Genomic DNA, 12,041 nt, shown 5'->3' with positions numbered 1-12,041 from the left:
TCTCGATACCTTTTAATTCGTCTTCCCTCTTATCGTGAATTTTCTATTTAACTTCGTTCTTTCTCTTTCTTTTCTTTTTTCCTTCGGAATTCCTCCCAATTAACCAGGATTTGTCTCGATTTTTTTCAACACTCATCCGAACAAGAGCAGAAGTTAAGTTGATTTACATAGGTTGTCGTCTCAAACAATCGTGCCTTCCACTTCAATTGCTTTGTTTTGAAATTTTCTTAGCTTCCTTGAATTTCTCTTAAATTTCAAGATATTTTTCATTTTTTATATTAAAATTCTGCAAGAATTTTATTATTTATATGTATATAATTTTACAAGATCAGAAAATTTAATAATGCATATCGATATATATGTACATGAATTGTGTGTATTGTGAAATATGTAAAGAATATTTATGGGATAACAAAATTAAATAGAAAACGAAAAGTTAAGAATGATGCTTATTTGTCATTTTCACAATGTCATCGTGTAATCGAGATTTATGTCTTTCTTTGTCAGCATTTCTGTATTACGTACACATGAATTGATATGCAGAGATACGAAATTTTTTCTCGATAAATTAGTTACTTTTATCAATGTTTTAAATTAAACCGTTAAATATTCATACAAATAATTTAATATTATAATTAAATATTTTAAATTTTAATATTTTAAATTAAGTTAATTCTAGCAAAATAATTTCAATAATTCATGATTATTTTTTATGATTTTTTGAACCAAAGTCATGTTTCATTATTATCAGTAAAATTAAAAATGAAATTAAAAACATTTGAAAAAAATATCTTTTGTAATTTTTCTGATATTCTAATTTAAATAGCATCTACATCTATAACTAAAAATTTAAATATTTCTTTCGTTAATATCCCCGAGAGAAACAACTCTGTTCCAGCTAATTTAATTCGTAAACAAGAATACCAAATGAAATTAGATTAAGCTGGAGAGGACTTTGAAGTAGAATCAGCGCATACATCTACAAGTTGAACCAAAACAGGTTGTAATTAATTAAAATTAACGAGAATTGCAAGAGATTACGTCCAATTGAAGAAATTTACACATAAGTTGGCCAACCTAACCAAAATCTGGTCAAAGTAGAGGGAAATCTAATCGTGTCACAAAATTCAATCACAAAGTTTGCGATATTTCTCATACCCTCCGCTTAGTTGTTTCAAATTGTTTGAATCGAGTCAAGATTGAAATCCAACCTCTTACATTTATTAAAATTCCGTTCAACAATTATGGAAAATTATGGAAAATTCACCACCCGAATCGTCTAATTTTAATTTCATCAAACATAGAAATCTAATTGGAGACCGAATATTTGCAAGGAAATTTAGAAACAAATTTTATTTTATAATTTTATCTATTCTTTTTCCATAAACTGTGACGAATAAATAATAATGAATATTGCACGAGAACGGAAGATAAATGGAATTCAAGTTAATCCAAGTTAAATAAGAATTATTGTTGATCATAGAATATAAACGTTAATATCTTATGTTGTAACAAAGATTGTTTGCATACCCAAGAAAAAAAAATTGACGAAATTCCAACGATAAGTAAGGTGGAAATTCTAAGGAACTTCGGTCTAGGTTTCGGTTAAAAGCGGCTTTTGGCCATTGAAATAGTTTCCAGCATGTTAAGACCGCTTCGATCTACTTTGCGCTTCCATCCGCCAGTTGCAGTAAATCGTGCTAGTTGCTAAAATGGCAATTGAATACAAATGACTTCAACTTTAGAACATTTTGCTTTAACGTATTCAATACGACATCAAAAATCGAAGCGAGTCTTTGCTGGCATAAATTTTTCATGAGTACAAAAGGCAATTGTAAAACGTGGAGAAAATGCAACGAAATTCAAAATGGTTGTGCATATTGATGGCAACATTTATACCGAACGCGTACACGAAACGTAAAGGAAAATCGAATATGTGGAAAATTCTTTTTCATCTTTCACGTTTTCTTGGAAAAATTTATGACGTGTATAAATTTACTATGCGTTATGCTTCATAATGCAATTCATAAATACGCGTTACAAGTACAAATGAGTTTTAATAACATTTGGATTGCTAAATTTGCGTTTCAGTATTTCATAAGTTTTAATCCTTCACTATTTGTATCGAATGTGGCAAGTAAAAATGTGGAAAAGCCTCTTACGTTTGCATTATGGCAAACAACCGTTCAGCTAATATTGGTTATACGTTATTTACAAATGAACTATGAATCCGATTTATCCTTGTTTACTTTGTCCTGTAATAATATCACATGCTTCTTCATATTTGCACTACAAACCATAACGTACGTATAATACTACGAGATAAAATGTTAGCTTGCAAGAAATCTTAGATCGAAATTCGTTGAAATCGAGAGCGAATTGAATCACGTACTTATGTTGATGCCTCTCGAAGACATCACACATTTGGGATTCGGAATAATTGCGCGAATATGTTGGATTTTATTGAAACGTGACATGGAAACGCTATTACGTGTACATATAATATGTGCAAATGACTAATGAACAATTGCTATTTCGCATATGTATTGCGTCATTAAAGATATTTGTCCAAATTGAGTTTGAAAATGAAGACATTAAAAAGGTATTTTTTGCCTCAAAATTAATTAATAATCTATTTTGAAAGGATGCAATCCTACGCTAAGTCTATCAATTACATCCATGATTATGCATGTAAAGAATTTCACCACACGAAGTACATAAATTCTGGTTTCTGTCTTCACTTCGTGCGGAAACCATCCATGTATTTATATATACTGGATAAGACCGCAGAAACCACAGAGATAACCAACATTTCCAGACGAGAGTATGAATGAACAGTCAGTGACATTGGAGGATGAGATCGAGATTGAGATCTGTACAAACTTTGCATTATATAACGTGTATATATTGTGTAACGATAGAGAGAGAGAGAGAGAGAAAGAGAGATTAACATTTTCTAACAGATGTTTGAGTAATGAAAAGCAGATTAGAAGATAAATTTGTATAGTTATATAGATGAGAATTTTCGAGAATTGTGTACAAACAATCTTAAGAATTGATCATGTATTGTTCTCTTTCCTTCGTTTTTAATTTTTTTCGACTTATAAAACTACATAACTGAAATTCATTTAATTTTTGAGTTAAATATGTATAATTGATCTCAATATATTCGATTATCTTAAGTATTTAATTTCATATATTTTGCATTAAACGATAGAAAAAATCTGAAAAAGTTTAATCTGTATTTCCACTATTTAATAACAAGTTTTAAATGAGTTTTAAAACATTCGTAGAATTCACATTACTCATTCGGAGAAATTTTCAAATAAATTCAAAAGAGATAAAAGTAAGTACGATAAAAAATTAAATAGAAAAAATTTTTTCGAGTTAAAGCGACAATGGTAGCTCCATAACAGACATAGGGATTTTCCGGGGTCATGCTTTCAGGACTGGTTTCATAGTTCCCGAAATAGTTCGAAGTAAGCATCACCTTTTGATCCAACATGGGTTTTGCGGCTATACAGTAGTTTATGTAACTTCCAACTTTTGGTATTCCACTCTCGGTACACGGAAATTACTATATATACCGTATTATATCATTATTTTGCAACTTTCTACACAAATATGCTCCTCCTTTTCTATATTTTTTCACATTGTGTACTACGCTATTATATTGTTACAGAAAATATGTCATATTATGCGAAAAATACAACTTAAATATTTTTATACATTTTGCATCGCGACAAGATATTATATTCACAAAGTCGCAAACAGAATTTTTAATGTTTTCATATAAAAAATATATTCATTTTCATCACAATCCACTCAGAGAATAGAGAAAAGCCATTAAAACTAATATTTTTCGATTTATTCCGATATCTCAATCGAGATATAAAGATTCCAGATAATATTTAAGACGATTATGAATGGGCCAGTGATCTATATTTTTTCTTAGAAATGCACTTGCAAAATTATCTTTTTCTTTACACGATGATATTTTGGGAATCAGAAATCGTATCGAGATAAACGAAAAAGCATTTCGAAAAGGAAGATTCCGTGCTTCTAATGATCTTCCATCCATTGATCTAAAATAATTATCTTCGAAATTACAATCCAAATTTTTTTTAATTTTAATAGAGTTTAATCAGGTTTAAGGTAAACGATTAAAAATTATCTTTTCTTTACACGATAATATCTCGGAAACCGGAAGTCGTATCAAATTAAACGAACAAACGTTTTAAAGGAAGCTTCCATGCTTTTAATAATGTTTCAATTGACGGAAAATAATTATATTCGAAGTCATAACGATTTAAATTTTTTCCAATTTTAATAACGTTTAATGCGAGTTTTAAATCTTACTAAAGATATGTTGAATTCTAAATTGATTGATAAAATGTTCTTCGTTTAAAGCGAAGATAGGATCTTTATTCGATCGATTGATTTGAGTTTAATTATATAAAATTAATCAAACGTGTTTTATGGGATAAAAGGATAAAGATTTAATATATCTTTTAAAACGCGCAAAATGTATATAATATAAAAATAAGAAAATTTATCTATAGCACGCTATATTTAAAATGATTTTACTTTTCCTATCAAACTTTCGTTTAGTACAAGTTCACAAATTTCTTTTTTCCTATCGTTACAGCCAATTTCTGGATTTTATAACTTTTCTACAAAACAAAGATATCCGATATTCGTTTAAACAGCGGTTGCACATCGAAGATACAGCTCGATTGGGACAAGCAGTGGCACGATGGGTATTTTTCCAAGAGTATCTCGCAGGCCAAGGAATCGTGCGAGCCGTTCATGGGAGACAGTATTGAAAAATGTCTCCCAATGGAAAAATGAGAAAGAGTTATGAGGAGGAACGTGCAAGATTTCCCATTGGATATCAGAGGTTTAGCAAAGGTTGTCGCGCCACTTATTTCCTATTGCCGTGAACGAGCTTCTTGACATTATCGAACAGTGTATCGACTTAACCCCGTAAAAAGCAAATGAACAGCCGGCACGTACTTCGTATTCCTACTCCAATCTCTACTCGAATCCTACTCCAATCGTTCGAGGATGTTGACCAAAGATTGGATGGGTGCTGAATTCCTGAATTGGCGTTTCACAATTATTCCATATTTGTAAAGGCGTGCAATGAAATTCCATCGAAACGTTTTATTGGAAAATATTTAAGATAAGTTGAGATATCGCTATTTGGAACTCGTGTTCGAAAAATTGGTACATCCTTTCTGACTCTCTAATTCGACGTAATTAGAATATGAATATAAATTTTAATGTACAATCGTAAATATAAATATTTATATCGTATCTGTAAAGTTAATTAATTTTAATCCAAGTATCTGTTTACAATTTCTTCCTCGCTAATTTTTTAATGCTCTTTAATTATTCAACGATTCGTGATCGATGAATGGAAAAGATTAAGAATCAGAGAAAGAGGGAGAAGAATAGTGCAAACGTTACACGAAAGATCACGAAACGTTCTCTTTTAATAGTTTTAAAATTAATATGTCTTTTTTTTTAGACGTAGTACGTAGAAAAATTGTTTATACGAACAATGTTTTTTTCATTGTGAAAAGAAAACGTTTCGAATAAAACGTGAAACCAGATTCTCATTAAAACTCAGATTTTCCGAATGAAAAATCACAGTAACAACGCGCAACGCGAATTCCGTTCTCTCTCCGTTTCGCAACAAACGCAACAAACATTACATAGTGGAAACACCAAGTAACGCTACATCGAACAGATGTCTACATTTTCACCCGCATCAGACTTTCATATTTCGTGGAAACAATTTCTCAGTCGCGTGCAAATGACACGATATTTCGCATTTTTATCGCGCTGCTTCTGCTTGGCGGCCACCCCCGGGGATATCGATCACGGAAATCGCGTGATTCGCTTACCCAACGTATCGCGAAAATGCGATTTCCAGCCGGTATGATAAGTCGATGTTGTGTTTCAATCGCTCGTCCCACCGCGAAAATCATTGCATCGAAAAAAACGAAAGGTTTACGATATCATCGTAAATCATCGTTCCAAGATATCCGATATTCGTCCAAGATTATTACGAACGAGAATGGGAAATAGCAGTGGAATCTAAGTCGTTCCATGCACGGAAGCTTTACAAAGGTTATACGTTTCGGTATTGTCGCCGTCGACTTTCTTCCAATTTCTTTCAACTTTTCGAGTTTGAATCAAAGTTTTATTCGACAACTCGTATTGTTTGTCTGTGCACGTAACAATATGTAATTAACACGACTGTTTCACAGTTGTACAGTTATGCAGGGTCTTTTGAATTTTTTGGAAACTTGGAAATTATTTTAAAAAATATGGTATATATATATAAGTGATTTTGCGTGAGTCGAGTGAAAAAGAGAGAATGGAAGAAAAAAGAGAAAAACGTTATTGGATTCGTTTCACGGTCCACTTTGTATTTCGTTGTTGCATTACTAAAATCCAAGTATAGTTTTTCACGCACATGCAGAAACGAAACAAAGCAATCCTCACCTCGACACATTTTCCTCGCCTCGTTTATACAGCTATATTCTTAGCAATTCTCTCGATACGTTTCTCCCTTTTTATCCCATTTCATTAATGGAATATATTAAAATATTCCCTCATTTTATTCCATTGCAATTCCGATTCTCGAGGACGCTGCATCCAACGAGGTGTGAAAGAAATGGCGCTGCGCCCTCTGCGACTCCTCGATAATCAACGCCCCTCCCTGTCAATTAATCGCGAATTAAAAAACATTCGACTCAACCTTTCTCCTTTCTTTTTTTTTTCATCGTTTACACAAGAAAATCGAGCGGAAAATCGATCAACATTTCACTTTCAATGCTTTCAACTGCGCGACAATTATTAATCAATCACAGTTTCTCGACGATCAAACGTGAAATGCGTCTCAAAGATCCGTCGTGATGGGATTTCACCGTTTGAAAATTTCGTCGTTCGGCTTCTATCGGGCGGAAATAAAAGCTTCATCGCGGTCGGTTTCACGAGACAAATGCACCGGTGCAAAGTGTTTCTTTCGCGATAGACAATCTCTAAAATATTTTCACTCGAATTAACCGCGAAACGATAAGATGAATTTTTTGAATCGTGTCCGAATGGGATGTTTTCTTCGACCGAAAAGATTTTTGCCGATCATCGATTTTATTTGGTCGCTATCACCGATACGTGATTTGTTGGATTTGTCGTTATGCGGAGAAATGGAATGTTTAATTGTTTATTCGTTGTTAAATGAAACGATGTTGAAAATTTTTCGCGATTATCGAGTTTCGTTTAATTTCGAATGGATTTCGAGTGATTTGCGAGAGACTTGCGTTCGCTGCATTTACGTCAGAGAATTATTTTTTATTTTTTTGGTTAATTATTATTTGCAAAATAATAATTTTGACGATTTAGATTTTTTTTAATTTTAGTATTTTTTTTGTTGTAAAAATTTATTTATTTCAATTAGAGAATTTTTTATCGTTATTATTCTTGAATATTACTTATAAAATTAATGTAGAAATAAATATTGTAATTCACGAGATTGAATCTTTTAATTATTACAACGGGAAAAAATTTATGAAGAATAAAATATATTTTGTTTGTTCAAGTTAAGAAAAGGTTACTATATTCTTTTTTTCAATAATTGCGATGTAAATTATCGTTTCGCGATATCTCACTGAATTGGAAATTCAAATCGACGTTTCAGCACCAATTAACCTACAAATTTTTAATGAAGAAATATGTACGTGTAAAACTCTAATTGACACGATTGATTACTTATTTGTACATGGCCATATTAGAAAACATTTCACAATTTCCAAAAAATCTTCGTCTTTTAGCTTAGTTTTTAATGGTGTCATGACATTTCAAAATGGCGGGGATTCATTCTATCTCGAATTTATTGCAATCAGTTGATCAGTTTTGCTAGCTGTAATAATATACTAATAGTAGAATGCCACGCAAGAATTTTAAACAAGATACGATCGACAGAATGAAACAATATTTTCTTCAAAACGATCGCATGTGGAAGATTATGCTAATCGCCATCTTTACTTTACGTTCTATCTATTATGAAACATTCTTAACTTTTCATAACTCTATATAAAAAAAGTTATTATATCATATTAGTAACTTATTCATTCTTTTTTCAATTTTATTTTATTTATACATATCATGTAGCGACAGCTAATCATTTATTTTACAATTTAAATTATCATTTTCAGATTTATTTAAAAAAAATTTACTAATTTTCCCCACAAATGAATCGATAATTTTTTTACAGATTAAGCTCAAAAATAAAATTATATATATTACAAAGGAAAAAAATTCTTCTCTCGTAAACATTAAAATTTTTACTCACGAATGATTTCTTGTAATATAATTTTTCTCTCTAAAACGAATCTCTCACATCGTTCGTTTCAAAGAATCGATTCTCTGTATGAAAAAAACCGCGAGCTCCTGCTCTAAATCTTTTTCGATCGAGCGGAAATAAAACGTACAACCACGATGGAACGAGTACAACGAACAACAGAGTTAAACCGGTGTCGAGAGATCGATCCACTTACATTGAACTTCAATCGAGTTGCGAGCCTAATCGTCTCGGGTAAACCAGCGTAGAATCTGGGACGTGAATGGGGACGTTCTCCTCTCGTCCAGGGAGGATCGAAAAAACCGCGAAAGTCGACATTAATCTTCACCTCGTCGGACTCGAGGATCATAGATGAGGAAAATTGATGATCGTTTTGGAACGGCCTAACGCAATCACGACGTCGTTTCATTATAAAAATTGACAACAGTCAGTAGGAGTCAGTCATCTAGGTTCTGACCGATATAAAATATATGACGGACATCATTTATCCTTTGGAATGATCTTCGTTCCAACGATTGTTGGTGTATTTTTATTATTATTATATGCTAAAAGTATTGAAGATTCTATTGAATCGAAGTTATTCCAGACATTATCATTGAAATTCAAATTACATGTAACTATGAATAGATAAATAGATGGAATGAATTGGGATCGATGAATCGACATCAGCCAGTGTTTTGCATGATTCATTGATGAGGGAAATACTTATGAATGATTAAACGATGAAATTGTTTGATTAATCATGTAGATACGTATCATAAACTTAAAAATTTTAAATATTAAACGAGATACTTGTTAAAATCTTAGTTACTGTGACGTTTACTGTGTTAAAATCATTTATAAAAATATGTAATATACAATTTCTTGAATTTAAACCATTTTCTTTTTCTAAAATAATCTTATTTTAATTCTAATTATCAATATTATTCAAATAATATTTCGTTACAATCCTAAATAAATCTTATCTTATCCCTCCATTCAAAATTACATATCCTGAATGGACCTGAATTTTATTTGTAGGAAGGTTGCGAAATAGACGAGGGTCGAATGACGTCGGTCATTTCATCGTTATTATCCGTACGTTCCGCGTGCAGTTGGGTCTCTATGCTAGGAAACGAGACGAAAAGTGGATCGTGGAGGCAGGATAATGGGGCGAGCACGTAGAGGAATCATCGATATTCGATGCGTGACGGTATTTTTAATTAACTCCGGAACGCTATTCATCATCGACTATCGGGGAGGGGGGAGGGCCGAATTACGAAGGACGTCCTTGACTAATTAATTCGGGGGAAGGAGGGAGTGCAAAGGAGGCGGATAATTTTGTTTCGCTCACTCGAAACCTGAAATCGATCCGCGCCGCTGCTATTCAATTTTGCGACTATAACTTTCATTGTACTTTCACGCGTTTGTGCCTCTGGAATTTGTTATTGTACCTTTTAATCTCCAACAGTAACGTCCACTTAACGAGTATTCCTCGACAACTTTTATTGATTATCTTGTTGCCAAGACGGTTCAGGTGAAAATAGGATAAGGACGGGCTTTGTGGGAGTAAAGGTGTGTGCATGTGTGTGTGTGTGTGTGTGTGTGTGTGTGAAACTAGGAGTGTTGAAATTGATAGAGAATTCGTTTGTTGGGATTGATGAGGATTGGAGCGGAAGAAATGGTGGTGTTGGATCAATATGAGGATGAAAAATTGGATATTTAAAAAGTGGAGAGTAAATTTTAAAATAATGTGCTTTTTATCGGAAGACAAGAAAGATTTAAAAGCGCGATCCTTTCTTCGTTTGTTGTCGAACATCTTATAAATAAATTGATAAGTCGTTATTTGTCTACGTACGCTTGTTTTGTTTCTGAAATAATAGATAAGAAGACGGAATAAGAATACTATACGGGACGGGATAATAAAGTATCTTTTGAAACGGTGATATAAAATTAGAAAATTATAGCTTCTCGAATAAAATCAGTACTTACGATCACTTCGATGGATATTTTTACATCCACGCGAAACATAATCACGTTTTATCACCAGATGTAGCGTATTGGAAATTTTACTCACTTGGCCAGCAATAAAATCTGCTGCAAATAAACCGATGTTTACACATGTTTCTTAAATCGCTTCCGAAAAGATTAATGTCTTTCTTTCTCCTTTCATCCTTTGTCACAAACTCCCTAAAATTTATCTACGCGCAGAAAATTTCCCACCAATTCATCAATTCTTTTCCATTAATTTCTCTACAATTTCAAAAAAAACACAATCCCAAATTGAAAAATCGAAATTTCGAGAGTTTCCAATGAAACGATATAAATTTTAATCGAAGAATTTTAAAAAGAAACGAGGAAGGAAAACCGGAAGGAAATATAGAAAAGAGAGAGAGAAAAAAAGAATTTCAATTTCAATCTCAATTTAAAAATTGCGCACAAGCACGATTTGTCCTGCCTAACAGCCCTATTCCATTGAAACCCATGGAAACCTGGAAACCAGAGTATAACAAAATTTCCCTTTCCCCGTCAAAATTCCACACGCGTCGCCGTACATATTTTCCCATACATCCTCGTCGTTACCTCGTGTGAACCTCAACTGCTTGCCTAAAAATATTAAATTTCCATACTTGGTCTCCAAAAAAAGAGTCGGTGTGTATCGTGTATCGTTGTCATTCTGGAAAGTGCGTCGGGTAAAGTGGCGGGTAAATTTGCATGGGACCGGAAGGAACACGTTCGATTTTTGACCGCTTTTACGACGGGGATGAGATTTATTCGTAAATAAATCATCTCGCGCGAACACTGTAAGGGGACGAAGGAGGCTTGTAAAAAAAGCTGCAAGGTTCCTCCAATATTTGCACATCGATGCTTCATGAAAGGGATAACGCTTTCGAATCGCTTATCCACTCCTCTATTGTTTGATTTCCGGTTCGAGTTAGAATAATGTGAGATCAAGCACACACATATTCAACATGTCCACGAAGTTTTTCTCGTTATTCAATTAAAGATTATTGGAGTAATTTTGCGATCTGTAATTGGAACGATGTAACGAGATCTGTAATTAAATTTGATTGGTGATTTGGAGTTATTTTTTTCCATTAATTGAATTAGAAATCGTTCTGCTGATCCTCTGTATAAATTTTTTGACGTTGGATCATTATCGATGTTATATATTACAAGCTCGATTGAAAAATTTGATTAAAATTATACGAAGCTTTGATCGATGAGCTTAATTATGTACCGATAAATATTAATTAAGTTAGCAGTCGACAATATCATTATTCACAAGAATCCGAACACACCATTCCGAATACCAATTCTCCCTTCTTCTATTTTCCATTTAAAACTGACCGTCGTAATTTACAACTTCCATCGATGAAGCCATATATCTGTGCCCCATTGTGTTCAACCTATTCTTTTTTAACTACGTGAAAACATCGAACGTAAATGTCTGATAATATATTATTCCCAATACTAATCCTTCTTTATATTTTCCATTACAACTGGCCACTGGTTCTAGAAATCTACAAGTACTCGAGCATCGATAAAACCGTGCATCTCCTCTATTCAACTCGTCTCTCGCTAACGACTCATCCTCAATTACTACCGCTCGGGTATAACGTTCGGCCATCGTCACGACATCATTCGAGATCCTCGTTGAATGCGTTTTTTTGCGTCCATCTCACTC

Source organism: Apis cerana, linkage group LG6, assembly GCF_029169275.1.
Source record: "Apis cerana isolate GH-2021 linkage group LG6, AcerK_1.0, whole genome shotgun sequence".
Classification (NCBI taxonomy): domain Eukaryota; kingdom Metazoa; phylum Arthropoda; class Insecta; order Hymenoptera; family Apidae; genus Apis; species Apis cerana.
This window is presented reverse-complemented; position numbering follows the sequence as displayed.